Below are 13,442 nucleotides of genomic sequence, written 5' to 3'. Positions count from 1 at the left end.
TAAAGTTAATTGAATATATGGTTTACCAGAGAAATTATGTGCTACAGATCAACATGTTTGCAAGAGGGAAGACCTTTAAACGCATAGTTGAAACACTTGGTTTAGGTCTTTTAAACATTAGTCAGTGCAATGCTGATGTGATGAGCTTCCTGCATGTCAGTCAGAGACTACAATTTCAAGAGGTCCTCTGGATAGTCTTTAGATTTTAAGAGATTTGTTTTTAAGACGGGCTTTTTTAACTTAAGGCCATACGGGTCAACTGATGTGTGTATTTGTTAGATCTGGCATCCTTGGTGTGGTTTCCCATGTCTTTTAGCCTCTACTTCCTGTATTTTCTACTGTGTGATGGACTTCGTTTTTGCTGGTTTACATGCAATGGGCACTTTACCACTGCTAATCAGTGCCAATGTTCCCCGTCTAAATGGTGATTTCAGTTGGTTCTCCATTATTGGCATATCTGACTTACTGGTAAGTACCTACTGAACAAGTTACTTACCTTCGGTAACGCTTTTTCTGGTAGATACAATATTTGCCTGTGGATTCCTCACCTTGTGAATATCCCCTTGCGTCAGCAACATTCGGAAATTCTTTTTGTAGCCTCGCGCCGACGTGGACTCGAACGTCATAGAGACACGACATCGCTCGCGACTCCGCTGACGCCACCGACGCCTATAACAGGTCCACGCCGGCGTGATGACATCAGTTCCGCCCTTTTTTCCGTACCATCGAGGCACACGGACGGACCAATGACAGTAGATATATACAAAGTATACACAGTACACACTAGTCAAGGTAAAACACAGTGTAAAGCAAATGCAGGAAAGCAATTGAAACATTTCCATGACAACAAATTATATATACATTACAGTAACTCTGGCATAGAAGAGTGGACAACGGGGAGGCGGGTGGGTCAGTGAGGAATCCACAGGCAGATATTGTATCTACCAGAAAAAGCGTTACCGAAGGTAAGTAACTTGTTCTTCTGATAGATACATCTGCCATGTGGATTCCTCACCTTGTGAATAGAGTCCCACAGCAGTCCCCACTCCCGGAGGAGGGTGTCCACTCTTCTAAACCAGGAAATCCTGAAGGACAGAACGCGCAAAGTGGCCGTCCCTCCTCACTTCGGAATCCAAGCAGTAATGCTTCGCGAAAGTGTGGAGGGAAGACCAAGTTGCCGCTCTACAAATATCCTCCACAGGAACACCTCTAGCCAATGCAGAGGTCGAAGACTTAGCCCTTGTAGAGTGAGCCCTTATACCCTCTGGTGGTTCCTTACCGGCCAAAGAGTAGCAGATCTTAATGCAGAGGACGATCCATCTCGACAAGGTTCTTTTATGGACCGCTCTTCCTTTCTTGCAGCCAGCAAACCCAATGAAGAGCTGGTCATCCAAACAAAAGTCTTTAGATCTGTCCAAGTAAAAAGACACCGCCCTTTTGGGGTCCAGACGGTGCAGTCTCTCTTCCTCCTTAGAAGGGTGAGGGGAAGGATAGAAGGTAGGTAGGGTAATGGACTGACCAAGGTGGAAGGTGTAGGAAGGTAGATCCCTGACTATGGTTGCCCCCAACTTTTTGCCTGGTGTTTTGCTGGTTTTCTGACTTAGTTGACCTGGGGCCCTGCTATTCAGGACCCCAGGCCCACTGCTCTCTCTGTTAAAATGGATTCCAAGTACCTTAGGTACATACCTAATTGGATACTGAGTCACCTTATCAGTCCCTGTACAGAGTACCTTAGGTGCCCAGGGCATAGGTGTACCCAGGGCCTACCAGGGGCTGCAGCATGTATTATGCCAACCCTGGCTGGCCATCCAAATCTGACAACTGGCTACACCACCTTGCCCCAGCTGTCGTGCAATCACCCTTTGCTTTAGATATAGTATTCCTATATCTAACCCTAAAATGGACACATATATTCCCATCAGTCACTCCTATGGCAGGCCTTAACAATCCTGAAGGCAGAGTGCATGGAATAATGTGAAATGGTGCTCTGGCATGAGCTGAGCCCCTTTGCAGCTTGCGGTACCAAGTCCTAATAGCTGTTCCATGATAACGCATACCATATACTCTTAAGTGCATTATAATCCTCGCGGTTAAATGCCAACTCTGGTATCGCTTTATCAAAACATGTCGAGTAAGGTGTCATACGAATTGGAATACTAACCCCTCGCCAATTCTGGCGACGGGGTTAGCATTCCACCCTTCTAGAGGGACACGACATGTATGTAACCTGTAACCCCGGTTAAAGTCAGACATAGCCTCAGCTCCACAAGACGGATGCTGCCACCGAGACACAAGTCTGCCCTCCTGCTGCTGGGAGTCCTCCCAGCACAGGAGGCAAGGACAAATGGTTTCCTGCCAGGGGCGGTGCCAGCACCGTCCCAGACAGGATTTTGTGTATCTTAGGTAGGCAAGGCTTTAGAGGAAGGTGACTGCAAGTGGCACCCCGGTGCTCACTATGCATAGGCCGGCTTGAACCAGTTCCAGGGGCACTCCAGCCCCTGATCTGGGGAAAGCCCGCCAAAGGAGAGGGGTGTAACCACCCCCCTCCTAGTCCCACCCATAGGGCAGGACTTAGTCGCCTGCCAGCCCCTTTTTGCAGGATAAAGGTAGGAACTGGCCCCCTTCCAAATTAGATCAATCTTTGAATCCTGAACCGACTTTCTACGAAAGGAACTCAAGACTTCTTCCTAAGATTTCTCCCTTGTGACTAAGGAGTAGTCACCCTGCAGCAGCAGGCACCAACCAAGCATCGCGGTCTGCTGTAAGTCTCTCCTCAGGATCAAGACTGCCCAGCACGACGAGAACCGGCTTCCCTGGCACCTCTGACCTCAACCTGCATCATCAGCCCAGCTGTGATCCGTGGGTGTGACGAGACCTCGAGGGACCGGCCATCTTTGAAGACTGCACGACGCTTGTCCAGCACGACCACCGAGTGACCCTCGACTGAGTGCTTTGGGGTAAGAGAAGCCCCGACCCCGAGCAGCTCCAGCACCGAAGTTCAGCCCCCCTGCATCCACGAGATCTGCGTGGGGCCCTTCTGCTCTTTGCTGCTCACCGCGTTGTCCAGGTCACTTGCCCGTTGGCTAGTGGCCCTCTTACGACGCTTCACGCCGACAACCACCGCTGGTCTGGTTGCTCCAGACTAGCCCTTGCTCCCCTCCAAAAGAGGAGCACCCTGGACCCTCCTGGTCCACTCCAGACTCCATTTTAAGTCCACCGCGTGGGCTTGCATTTGCCAAGACTTGTTGCCCCAATCCTGGGTCCAGCGAAGTCGACAGCAGATACCTTCGTGGGACAGCTCGCACCTCCATCCTGGTCGCCGACAACACCTCCTGGTCCGAGAGACTGCAGAGCCCAGCAGCGCCCACTCACCTGGTCGAGGTGACTTCGTCCGGTGCCATCCTGGTGCCCACCTAAATCACTGGCTAGTGATTCAGAACTTGGTCCCCTCTGCTTACAGGTCTTCTTCCCTGATCCAGGCTTGGATCACCACGAACTTCTTCACTGGCCGCCTGCCAGCAACTTCTTTCTTCAGGCTCCTGGTTCTTCAACGAGGGTTTCCGACGCAACTTGAACCCTATGCAGCCGCAGCCCCTGGGCTAGGTAAACTGAGTACTCCGGTGCTCCAGCATAGCCCAACACCCTAAGTGTTCGGATCCACTCTTGTTTTCGACCCACCTAGTCGGGTTCGCCCGAGAACAGTAACTTTGTGATTGCTAGTATCCATAGACTTGTTCCCGCATTACGCGTGAGAGTTCCCACTCTGCACACGGCGTCCCTAGGCCTCCTGCTTCTAATCCAAGGGTTCAGCATTGTAGGCCTAGCGTTTCTACAGTCTAGAAAAGTATTACTTACCTGCTAGTAACTTCGCATTCCACTTCTTGTGTATATGGTTTTCCGTGCCCCTCGGGCATTTGTGTAAATTGTGCGACTTTCAGTATTTCTCCAAGAGTTTTGTTGTGTGCTTAGCTCCCTGTCTCATAAAGAGCCAGGGTAGTCCTGTTATAAATAAATATACTTTATTTTTGATAACAACTTGTGTGGTGTCCTTTCACTTGGTGTTCAAGGGGTAATGTGATGGTAAAACAGCTGGCTTAACACGCCCTCCAGAGTCTTAGCCTTAGACTGCTCGTATCCATGCTACTAGGATAGCTGGTCTATAAGGTTGACTTACAACCAATCATCAATAAGGGTTGTTTGGACGGATACATAGTGATCACTAGAATAGTGAGCACTGCATATCAGGCCAACTTCTCACAGAAGGGAGTCACCACCTTAGGCAGAAAAGCAGCCCTGGTCCTAAGAACCATTCGATCAGCATGAATGGTCAAGAAAGGGGGCTTGAGACTAAGAGCTTGAAGCTCACCCTCCCTCCTTGCCGAGGTTATTGCAACGAGGAAGACTGTTTTAAGAGTAAGAAGCCTCATGGGACATTTGTGAAGAGGCTCAAAGGGAGCACCCATCAGAAAGGTCAAGACAACATTTAAGTCCCACTGAGGCACAATAAAAGGAGTAGGAGGGAACTTATTTGTGAGGCCCTTCTAAAATCTTAAAACCACAGGAGACTTAGAAAGAGATGGCTGATCAGGCAAACAGAGAAAAGCCGACAGCGCAGAAAGATAGCCCTTAACTGTGGCAACCGCAAGTCCCTGTTGCGCCAGAGAAAGGGCAAACTGGAGAACATCAGATAAATGGGCTCTCAAAGGGTCAATAGACTTTTCCCCACACCACGTGACAAATTTTGACCATCTATAAGAATAGATGGACTTAGTGGAGTCACGCCTGGCTGACAAGATGACATCCACAACGTCAGGCGGGAGGGAAAAGGAATTCAGGTTGCCCCGTTCAATCTCCAGGCATGAAGGTGTAATGTCTGGAGGTGGGGGTGTAGAACCTGCCCCTCCATCTGAGAGAGGAGGTCTGCCCTGAGAGGGAGACGGAGCGGCGGGTGAGAGGAGAGGTGGAGAAGATCTGTATACCACATCCTTCTTGGCCAGTCCGGGGCGACCAATATGACTTGGGCCCGGTCTTGGCGAATCTTCCTCAGAACCCGAAGAATCAAAGGTATGGGAGGAAACGCGTAATGGAGTTGATTTCCCCAACTCAACTGAAACGCATCCCCCAAGGCTCCTTGCATCGGAAACTGGAGACTGCAGAACGACAGGCAGTGAGCATTCTCGCGAGTGGCGAGCAGGTCCACCCGAGGAGTCCCCCACATCCGAAAGATGTCGTGAACCACCTCTGGGTGAAGCCTCCACTCGTGGTCGGCAGAGAACTGCCGACTGAGACTGTCTGCACGAACGTTCAGAACCCCGGCCAGATGATTTGCCATCAGACAAATCTGATGGTCCTGAACCCAGGACCAGAGACGCAGAGCCTCTCTGCAGAGACACTGCGACCCCACTCCTCCCTGCTTGTTGATATACCACATCGCGGTCGTGTTGTCCGTCAGGACCTGGACCGAAGGAAAGGGAGGAAGGCCTTGAGCGCCAAACGTATCGCCCGCAATTCTAGAAGGTTGATGTGAAGCAACCTTTCCTCTGGAGACCAAAGACCCTTGATCTCCAGATCCCCCAGATGAGCACCCCACCCTAGAGTGGATGCATCCGTTATCACTGTGGCCACCGGGGGAGGCAACTGAAAAGGCTTCCCCTGAGACAGGTTGCCTTCTACGCCCCACCAGGATAGATCCGCCACAGCTTCTCTGGAGATCCTCACTGACTCCCTGAGATCTCCGTTGTGCTGATACCACTGCCTGCGGAGGCACCACTGGAGCGCCCTCATGTGCCAGCGTGCATGGATGACCAACAGAATGCAAGAAGCCATCAGACCGAGCAGGCGAAGTACCTTCAGGACTGGAACGACCGCTCCATTGAAAAATAAAGGGATCATCTCCTGTATGTCGCGAATCCTTTGAAGGGGAGGGAATGCACGACATACAGTTGTGTCCAGTACGGCACCTATGAACAGGTTGCGCTGGGAGGGCACCAGGTGAGACTTGGGTACATTTATCGAAAAACCCAACCTGTACAACAACTGGGTTGTCTCCTGCAGATGATGGAGCACTCTCTCGGACGACTCTGCCTTGATCAGCCAGTCGTTCAAATAAGGGAATACAGGAATCCCTGATCTTCTGAGATGCGCCGCCACCACTGCCATCACCTTGGTGAAGACTCGAGGCGCAGTAGTAAGACCAAACGGAAGGACCGCAAACTGATAGTGCTGCGATCCCACCGTAAAACGGAGATACTTCTTGTGCGACTTCAGGATTGGGATATGAAAATACGCATCCTGCAAGTCGAGCGACACCATCCAGTCTTCTTCCAGCAGAGCCTGAAGAACCTGAGCAAGGGTGAGCATCTTGAATTACTCTTGCTTTAGATAAAAATTCAAGATCCTGAGATCCAGGATTGGACGAAGCCTGCCATCCTTCTTGGGTATCAGGAAATACCGGTAGTAGCATCCCTGACCCCTTTCCTGCTCCGGAACCACCTCTATCGCACCTTTTCTCAATAAAGTTTGAACTTCCTCCTGAAGGAGTAACAGGTGTTCCTCTGAGCAATATCCCTGACAAGGAGGGTAATTTGGAGGAAATTCCCGAAAGGGAAGGGCATACCCATTTTCTACGAGATTGAGAACCCAAAGATCTGATGTAACCGATTCCCAATCCCGTAGAAAGTGAGTAAGCCGACCCCCCACCGGACCCACATGATCCTGAATGGCGGATCTAGGGCTGCTTTTCCGTGGCTGGGGGGTTGGAGGAGGTGGAGGAGGAAGAGGCTTGATGTCCTCGAGGACGTGCTCTCTGCTTTCCCCTGTATGACCTATACAAGGTATTTTGCTGCTGCTGCTGTTGTTGTTGTTGCTGCTGCTGACCTTGTCTATATGAACGAAAGGAAGAGCGACCAAACCCTCTGAATTTCCTGGTTGTAGAACCTCTGATCTGAAGGCCAAGAGATCTAGCGGTTGCTCTGCTATCCTTGAATCTCTCTAAGGCCGTGTCTGCTTTTTTTCCAAAGAGTCCTTCACCATCGAAAGGCAAATCCAATAAAGCAGACTGCACATCAGCCGAAAAATCTGATGATTTCAACCAAGCTGAACGCCTTGTGGCAACCGCCGTGCCCATGATTCTTGCCACAGAATCAGCAGTATCGAGGCCACTTTGGATGACCTGACGGGCTGCCGCTTGAGAGTCAGATAAAACTTCCTCAAAGTCTTTTCTGCTATCCTCTGGAACCTTAGGGATCAATGAACGCATAGAGTCCATAAGTGCATGTACATATCTACCCATAAGGCAAGTGGCATTAGATGATTTTAATGCCATACTAGCAGAAGAAAAAGTCTTTTTGGCGACTGTAGGAAGGTAGATCCCTGACTATGGTTGCCCCCAATTTTTTTGCCTGGTGTTTTGCTGGTTTTCTGGCTTAGTTGACCTGGGGCCCTGCTATTCAGGACCCCAGGCCTACTGCTCTCTCTGTAAAATGGATTCCATGTACCTTAGGTACATATCTAAATTGGATACTGAGTCACCTTATCAGTCCCTGTACAGTGTACCTTAGGTACCCAGGGCATAGGTGTACCCAGGGCCTACCAGGGGCTGCAGCATGTATTATGACACCTTTGGCTGGCCATCCAAATCTGACAACTGGCTGCACGACAGCTGGGGCAAGGTGGTGTAATCACCCTTTGCTTTAGATATAGTATACCTATATCTAACCCTACAATGGACACATGTATTCCTATCAGTCACTCCTATGGCAGGCCTTATCAATCCTGAAGGCAGAGTGCTTGGAATAATGTGAGATGGTGCTCTGGCATGAGCTGAGCCCATTTGCAGTTTGCGGAACCAAGTCCTAATAGCTGTTCCATGATAACGCATACCATATACTCTTAAGTGCATTATAATCCTCGCGGTTATATGCCAACTCTGGTATCGCTTTATCAAAACATGTCGAGTAAGGTGTCATACGAATTGGAATACTAACCCCTCGCCAATTCTGGCGACGGGGTTAGCATTCCACCCTTCTAGAGGGACACGACATGTATGTAGCTGTAACCCCGGTTAATGTTAACTCAAGCCTCAGCTCCACAAAATGGATGCTGCCACCGAGACACAAGTCTGCCCTCCTGCTGCTGGGAGTCCTTCCAGCAACGGAAGCCTGAACAAAGGGTTTCCTGTCAGGGGCGGTGCCAGCACCATCCCAGACAGGGTTTTGTGTATCCCAGGTAGGCAGGGCTTTAGAGGAAGGTGACTGCAAGTGGCACCCCGGTGCTCACTGTGCATAGGCAGGCTTGCACCAGTTCCAGGGGCACTCCAGCCCCTGATCTGGGGAAAAGCCCGCCAAAGGAGAGGGGTGTAGCCACCCCCCTCCTAGTCCCACCCATAGGGCAGGACTTAGTCGCGTGCCAGCCCCCTTTCCCAGGATAAAGGTAGGAGCAGGCCCCCTTCCAAATTAGATCATCTTTGTATCCTGAACCGACTTTCCACGAAAGGAACTCAAGACTCTTCTCAAGATTTCTCCCTTGTGACTAAGGAGTAGTCACCCTGCAGCAGCAGGCACCACCTAAGCATCGCGGTCTGCTGTAAGTCTCTCCTCCGGATCAAGACTGACCAGCTCGACGAGAACCGGCTTCCCTGGCACCTCTGACCTCTACCTGCATCATCAGCCCAGCTGAGATTCGTGGGTGCGACGAGACCTCGAGGGACCGGCCATCTTCAAGACTGCACGACGCTTGCCCAGCACGACCAACGAGTGACCCTCGCCTAAGTGCTTTGGGGACCGAGAAGCCCCAACCCTGAGCAGCTCCAGCACCGAAGTCCAGCCCCCTTGCATCCACGAGATCTGCGTGGGGCCCTTCTGCTCTTTGCTGCTCACCGCGTTGTCCAGGTCACTTGCCCGCTGGCTAGTGGCCCTTTTGACGACGAACCACGACGACAACACCGCTGGTCTGGTTGCTCCAGACTGGCCCTTGCTCCCCTCCAACAGAGGAACACCCTGGACCCTCCTGGTCCACTCCAGACGCCATTTTAAGTCCACCGCGTGGGCTTGCATTTGCCAAGAGTTGTTGCCCCAATCCTGGGTCCAGCGACGTCGACAGCAGATACCACCGTGGGACAGCTCGCCCCTCCATCCTGGTCGCCGACAACGCCTCCTGGTCCGAGACTGCAGAGCCCAGCGTCGCCCACTCACCTGGTCGAGGTGACTTCGTCCGGTGCCATCCTGGTGCCCACCTAATCACTGGCTAGTGATTCAGAACTTGGTCCCCTCTGCTTACAGGTACCCATCTTCATCGATCCAGGCTTGGATCACCACGAACTTCTTCACTGGTCGCCTGCCAGCAACTTCTTTCTTCAGGCTCCATAGACTGCAACGAGGATCTCCGACGTCTTTTCAGCCCTATGCAGCCGCAGCCCCTGGGCTAGGTAACCTGAGCATTTCGGTGCTCCAGCATAGTTTAACTATCAGGATCCTTTGTCGTTTCAGCTCTACCTAGTCGGGTTCGCCCGAGAACACTAACTTTGCTTTTACTAGGCTCCATAGACTTTTTCCCGCCTTACGCGTGAGAGTTCCCACTCTGCACACGACGTCCCTAGGCCTCCTGCTTGTAATCTAAAGGTTCAGTAGTCCAGTCCTAGCGATCCTAAAGCCTATGAGAATAGTTACTTACCTGCTAGTAATTCGCATTCCACTTTTGTAGTATATGGTTTTTCGTGCCCCTCGGGCATTTGTGTAAATTGTGCGACTAAGTATTTCTTTAAGAGTTTTGTTGTGTGCTTAGCTCCCTGTCTCATAAAGAGCCAGGGTAGTCTTGTTATAAATAAATATACATTATTTTTCATAACAACTTGTGTGGTGTCCTTTCACTTGGTGTTCAAGGGGTAATGTGATGGTAAAACAGCTGGCTTAACACGCCCTCTAGAGTTTAGCCTAAAGACTGCACGTGTCCATGCTACTAGGATAGCTGGTCTATCAGGTTGACTTACAACCAAACATCAATAAGGGTTGTTTGGACTGATACAAAGTGTTCACTAGAATAGTGAACATTATATATCAGGCCAACTTCTCACAGCGACTTGATCCTGTTTCCTGGCCTCTTTGTCGCCAGGTACCTGCGGAAAAGCACCAACCGACTTCTTAGAACAAGCGGCCTGAATCACCAAGGAGAAGGGTGAGATGACAAGAAGGCAGGATCTTCAGGAGCCCCTCTATACCTCCTAGCCACACTTTTCGAAACTGCAGGAGCAGAAAAAGGTTTCTTCCATACTTCCATAATGGGCTCCGTTAAAGCATCATTAAATGGTAGTAAAGGTTCCACCGCTGAGTTTGGAGAATGAAGAACCTCAGTCAGTAAATTTGACTTAAATTCGACAGTAGGTAAAGTCAAACCTAAAAGTCCGGCTGCCTTCTTCATAACAACGTGATATGGCTGAACATCTCTAGAGGGTGTATCAGTTCCCGAAGGTAAAGCCCATTCTGGAGAAAATTCAAGACCACTCGCCTCTGCCAGGTCCTCGAAATAATTCCCATCCAGCTCACCTTCCTCCAAGTCTGAATGAGACTCACAAAATCTCTGTTCATCTAGGAGACGTTGAGCCTCTCTCCTAGACCTCAGTTTAAATCGAAGTGCAGCCGGATCCAGTGTTGAATCCGACGGCGCCGGAGCCGACGTCGGAATCGAATCCGAAGGCTTGGAAGGATGTTCCATAGACTTGCTTGGAGCCGGCGACGCCGGAGCCGGCGACTTCGGTCGAGCCGGCGTCTATATCGGCGTCTACCTCGGTGGAGCCTGGTACTACCACAGCGGGGTCAGGGCTGGCATATACGGCATGAAAGGTGCCGGAGCATATGAGTGAGGTACACTCAAATTAAAAGCCATTGGACCCATGGGACCCGAAGGTGCTCCAGAGGGGTGCCATGATCTTGAGAAAACACCATACATAGCGTTTAGAAACGCAGAAGGGTCCTGACCTGGAGCTGGAAATGGTGGATGCTCAGGTTGACCTCGAGGCAGATTTGAATCTGTTATATTAACAGGATTCGAAGTCTCCTCTTCAACAGGAACTCCATCGGCGTCCTCCGGAGTCGAAGATGGAGCCGGAGACGGAGACGCAGTCGGAGAATGGACTAGAGACTCCAAAGGTGAGGCCTCACCTTCCTGATCAGACACTTGTGGAGGAATTAACTTCGACTTCATTTTCCTGGGAGATTTCGATCTTGAGCCAGACCTATCATCCGAATGATGTCGGGACTCATGTCTCCTCTTCGTATGTTTTTTATGAGAGCTGGAAGCACGATCAGATGAAGACTTCGAGACCGACGCCTCACGAGATCTCAACCTGGATCTCGACTTCGATCTCTTCGAGTGTTTTGAAGATCTTCTAACTTTACTCGCCTTCAGCTTAGCCACAAGAAGTTTTGACTCTCTTTCTCGTAGAGCCTTCAGATTAATTTCCTGACACGACAAACACCCATCCACGTCGTGGTCAGAGCTCAGACACCAAATGCAGTCTTGGTGTGGGTCAGTAACGGACATCATCTTTCCACATTCTTTACAAGGTTTAAAACCTGTTTTCTTTGTCGACATGACAATCGAGTAAAAAGAGCAGAGAATGGAGAATCTAAGAAAAATAGTAACAAAGTCACCAGTAAAGCTACAGAGTATCCCGAAACCGTTAGCGTCGACGACGCGGAAAAAAGGGGTGGAACTGATGTCATCCCGCCGGCGTGGGCCTGTTATAGGCGTCGGTGGCGTCAGCGGAGTCGCGAGCGATGTCGTGTCTCTATGACGTCAGAGTCCACGTCGGCGCGAGGCTACAAAAAGAATTTCCGAATGTTGCTGACGCAAGGGGATATTCACAAGGTGAGGAATCCACACGGCAGATGTATCTATCAGAAATAGTGCACTGTGTATTCCCAGGGCCTGTAAATCAAATGCTACAAGTGTGCCTGCAACACTGGTTGTGCCACCCGCATGAGTAGCCCAGCAAAACTGTCTCAGGACTGCTACGGTAGGGTCTGTGAGTGCAGTTTTGTTTCAAATCTGTTTATTGAAAATGCAATTTAAAAAATAAACTAATACAGCAAGCGATATTATCGGAGGACAGAAAAAAGAAAGAAGAAAAAAGAAGAGTATCAAAGGGAGAGGAGAGCAACATTAAGTATACCAAAAGATCGGCAGGTGAAAGCGTAGGGAGCAAAGCTGTGGTGCGTCACAATGCCATCATTGATCAAAAACAGCACCCTGTGGGAGGGCAAGGCTACCCTGCTTGTGGAAAGTGGTGAAGTGATGGAGGATTCCAACTGGAGGTGGAGGCTGTGTAATGCATAGGCAAGGTAAGCAAAACATCCCGCATCTAGAAACTGACACCCTGTGCATGGAAATTGGCATTGAGAGGAGAAGGGTGTGACTGCTTATAGAGGCAACCCCAGGTATTGAAGATATTAGTCAGCATTTCTATTGGGCTCCCAGAGTCTGTCCACATCAGAGGGGAGTAAGTTATCCTCAAAGAGGTGTAAAGAACAAAGGTTCGGAGGCTGAAGATGGGCATGTTAAAGTTTGCAAAAATAATATATTATCTGTTCCCAGAGTTTGGAAAATCTGACGCCTCGAAATTGCAAACACGCCATGAGTAACTCCATTGCCATAGTATGGCACAGGCGAGTGAGCCAGACCATAGCATTATACTTCTTCCAGTATAATACTATGATTTGTTTAGCTGCGCCAAGCATGTGTAAGCTTAAGTGCCAATCACTGTGCATCATGGCAAGTAGGTTCACAGTTTTGAGGCCTAAAATGATTTTTGGACGGGGTTTCAGGCAAAGGGTAACCAATCACCTGTTCGATGCAACTAAGGACCTTCTTCCAATAGGTGGTAAAGAGGGGACAACGATTGTACAACGCCAACAAATAGGGGAGGAGGTAGGGAACATTTTATGCAACCTATCGGGAGGTGTAATACCATTGCGTCAACCTTGAATGCAATTTCCCTCGGAGGGATGCTGCAGAAAACCTTCAGAATGTCGAGACACAGATGGTCCTATTGTGTAGGTGTGAGATCTGTAGATGTGCCGGACTGCCATTGTGCCCGACAGGGATACGGGATAATACAAGGAGTGTGTCGAAGAACTTGATAAGAACAAGAGATCAGACCCCTGGTGTTGTCAAAGGAATACACCAGCCGTTCAAAGGGGGTGGCTCCCTGAGCGGAGGATGACGCCTGCACCAAGTGCCGAAGTTGAAGGTACTGTAGTCTTCAAAAAGCTGAAAGTCCCGTTTGCATTGTTGGAAGGATTTAAAGGAGTCCCCCTTAAAAAAGACCTGGAGTGTCCAGCACCCTGCATCTGACCAACCCAATTAGGAGTGTGAATGCAAGGCAGGCGGGAAGTGTGGGTTGCATGCGATAGGAGTGTAAGGAGACGGGAAAGAAGTCCGCGCTTAGG

The 13,442-nt window shown here is 50.1% G+C and overlaps 1 protein-coding gene across 13 annotated transcripts in view; it reads right to left on the bottom strand.

Annotated features, from left to right (window-relative positions):
* The window catches only part of TDRD6 (tudor domain containing 6), a 2,679,339-nt gene that overhangs the window by 1,560,153 nt on the left and 1,105,744 nt on the right, over positions 1-13,442 (bottom strand). The gene's annotated exons all lie outside the window — the stretch shown is intronic.

The sequence above is a fragment of the Lissotriton helveticus genome, chromosome 6 (assembly GCF_964261635.1).
Source record: "Lissotriton helveticus chromosome 6, aLisHel1.1, whole genome shotgun sequence".
NCBI lineage: Eukaryota > Metazoa > Chordata > Amphibia > Caudata > Salamandridae > Lissotriton > Lissotriton helveticus.
Note: the sequence above shows the minus strand (reverse complement) of the source record. Positions and strands in the feature narration are given on the sequence as shown.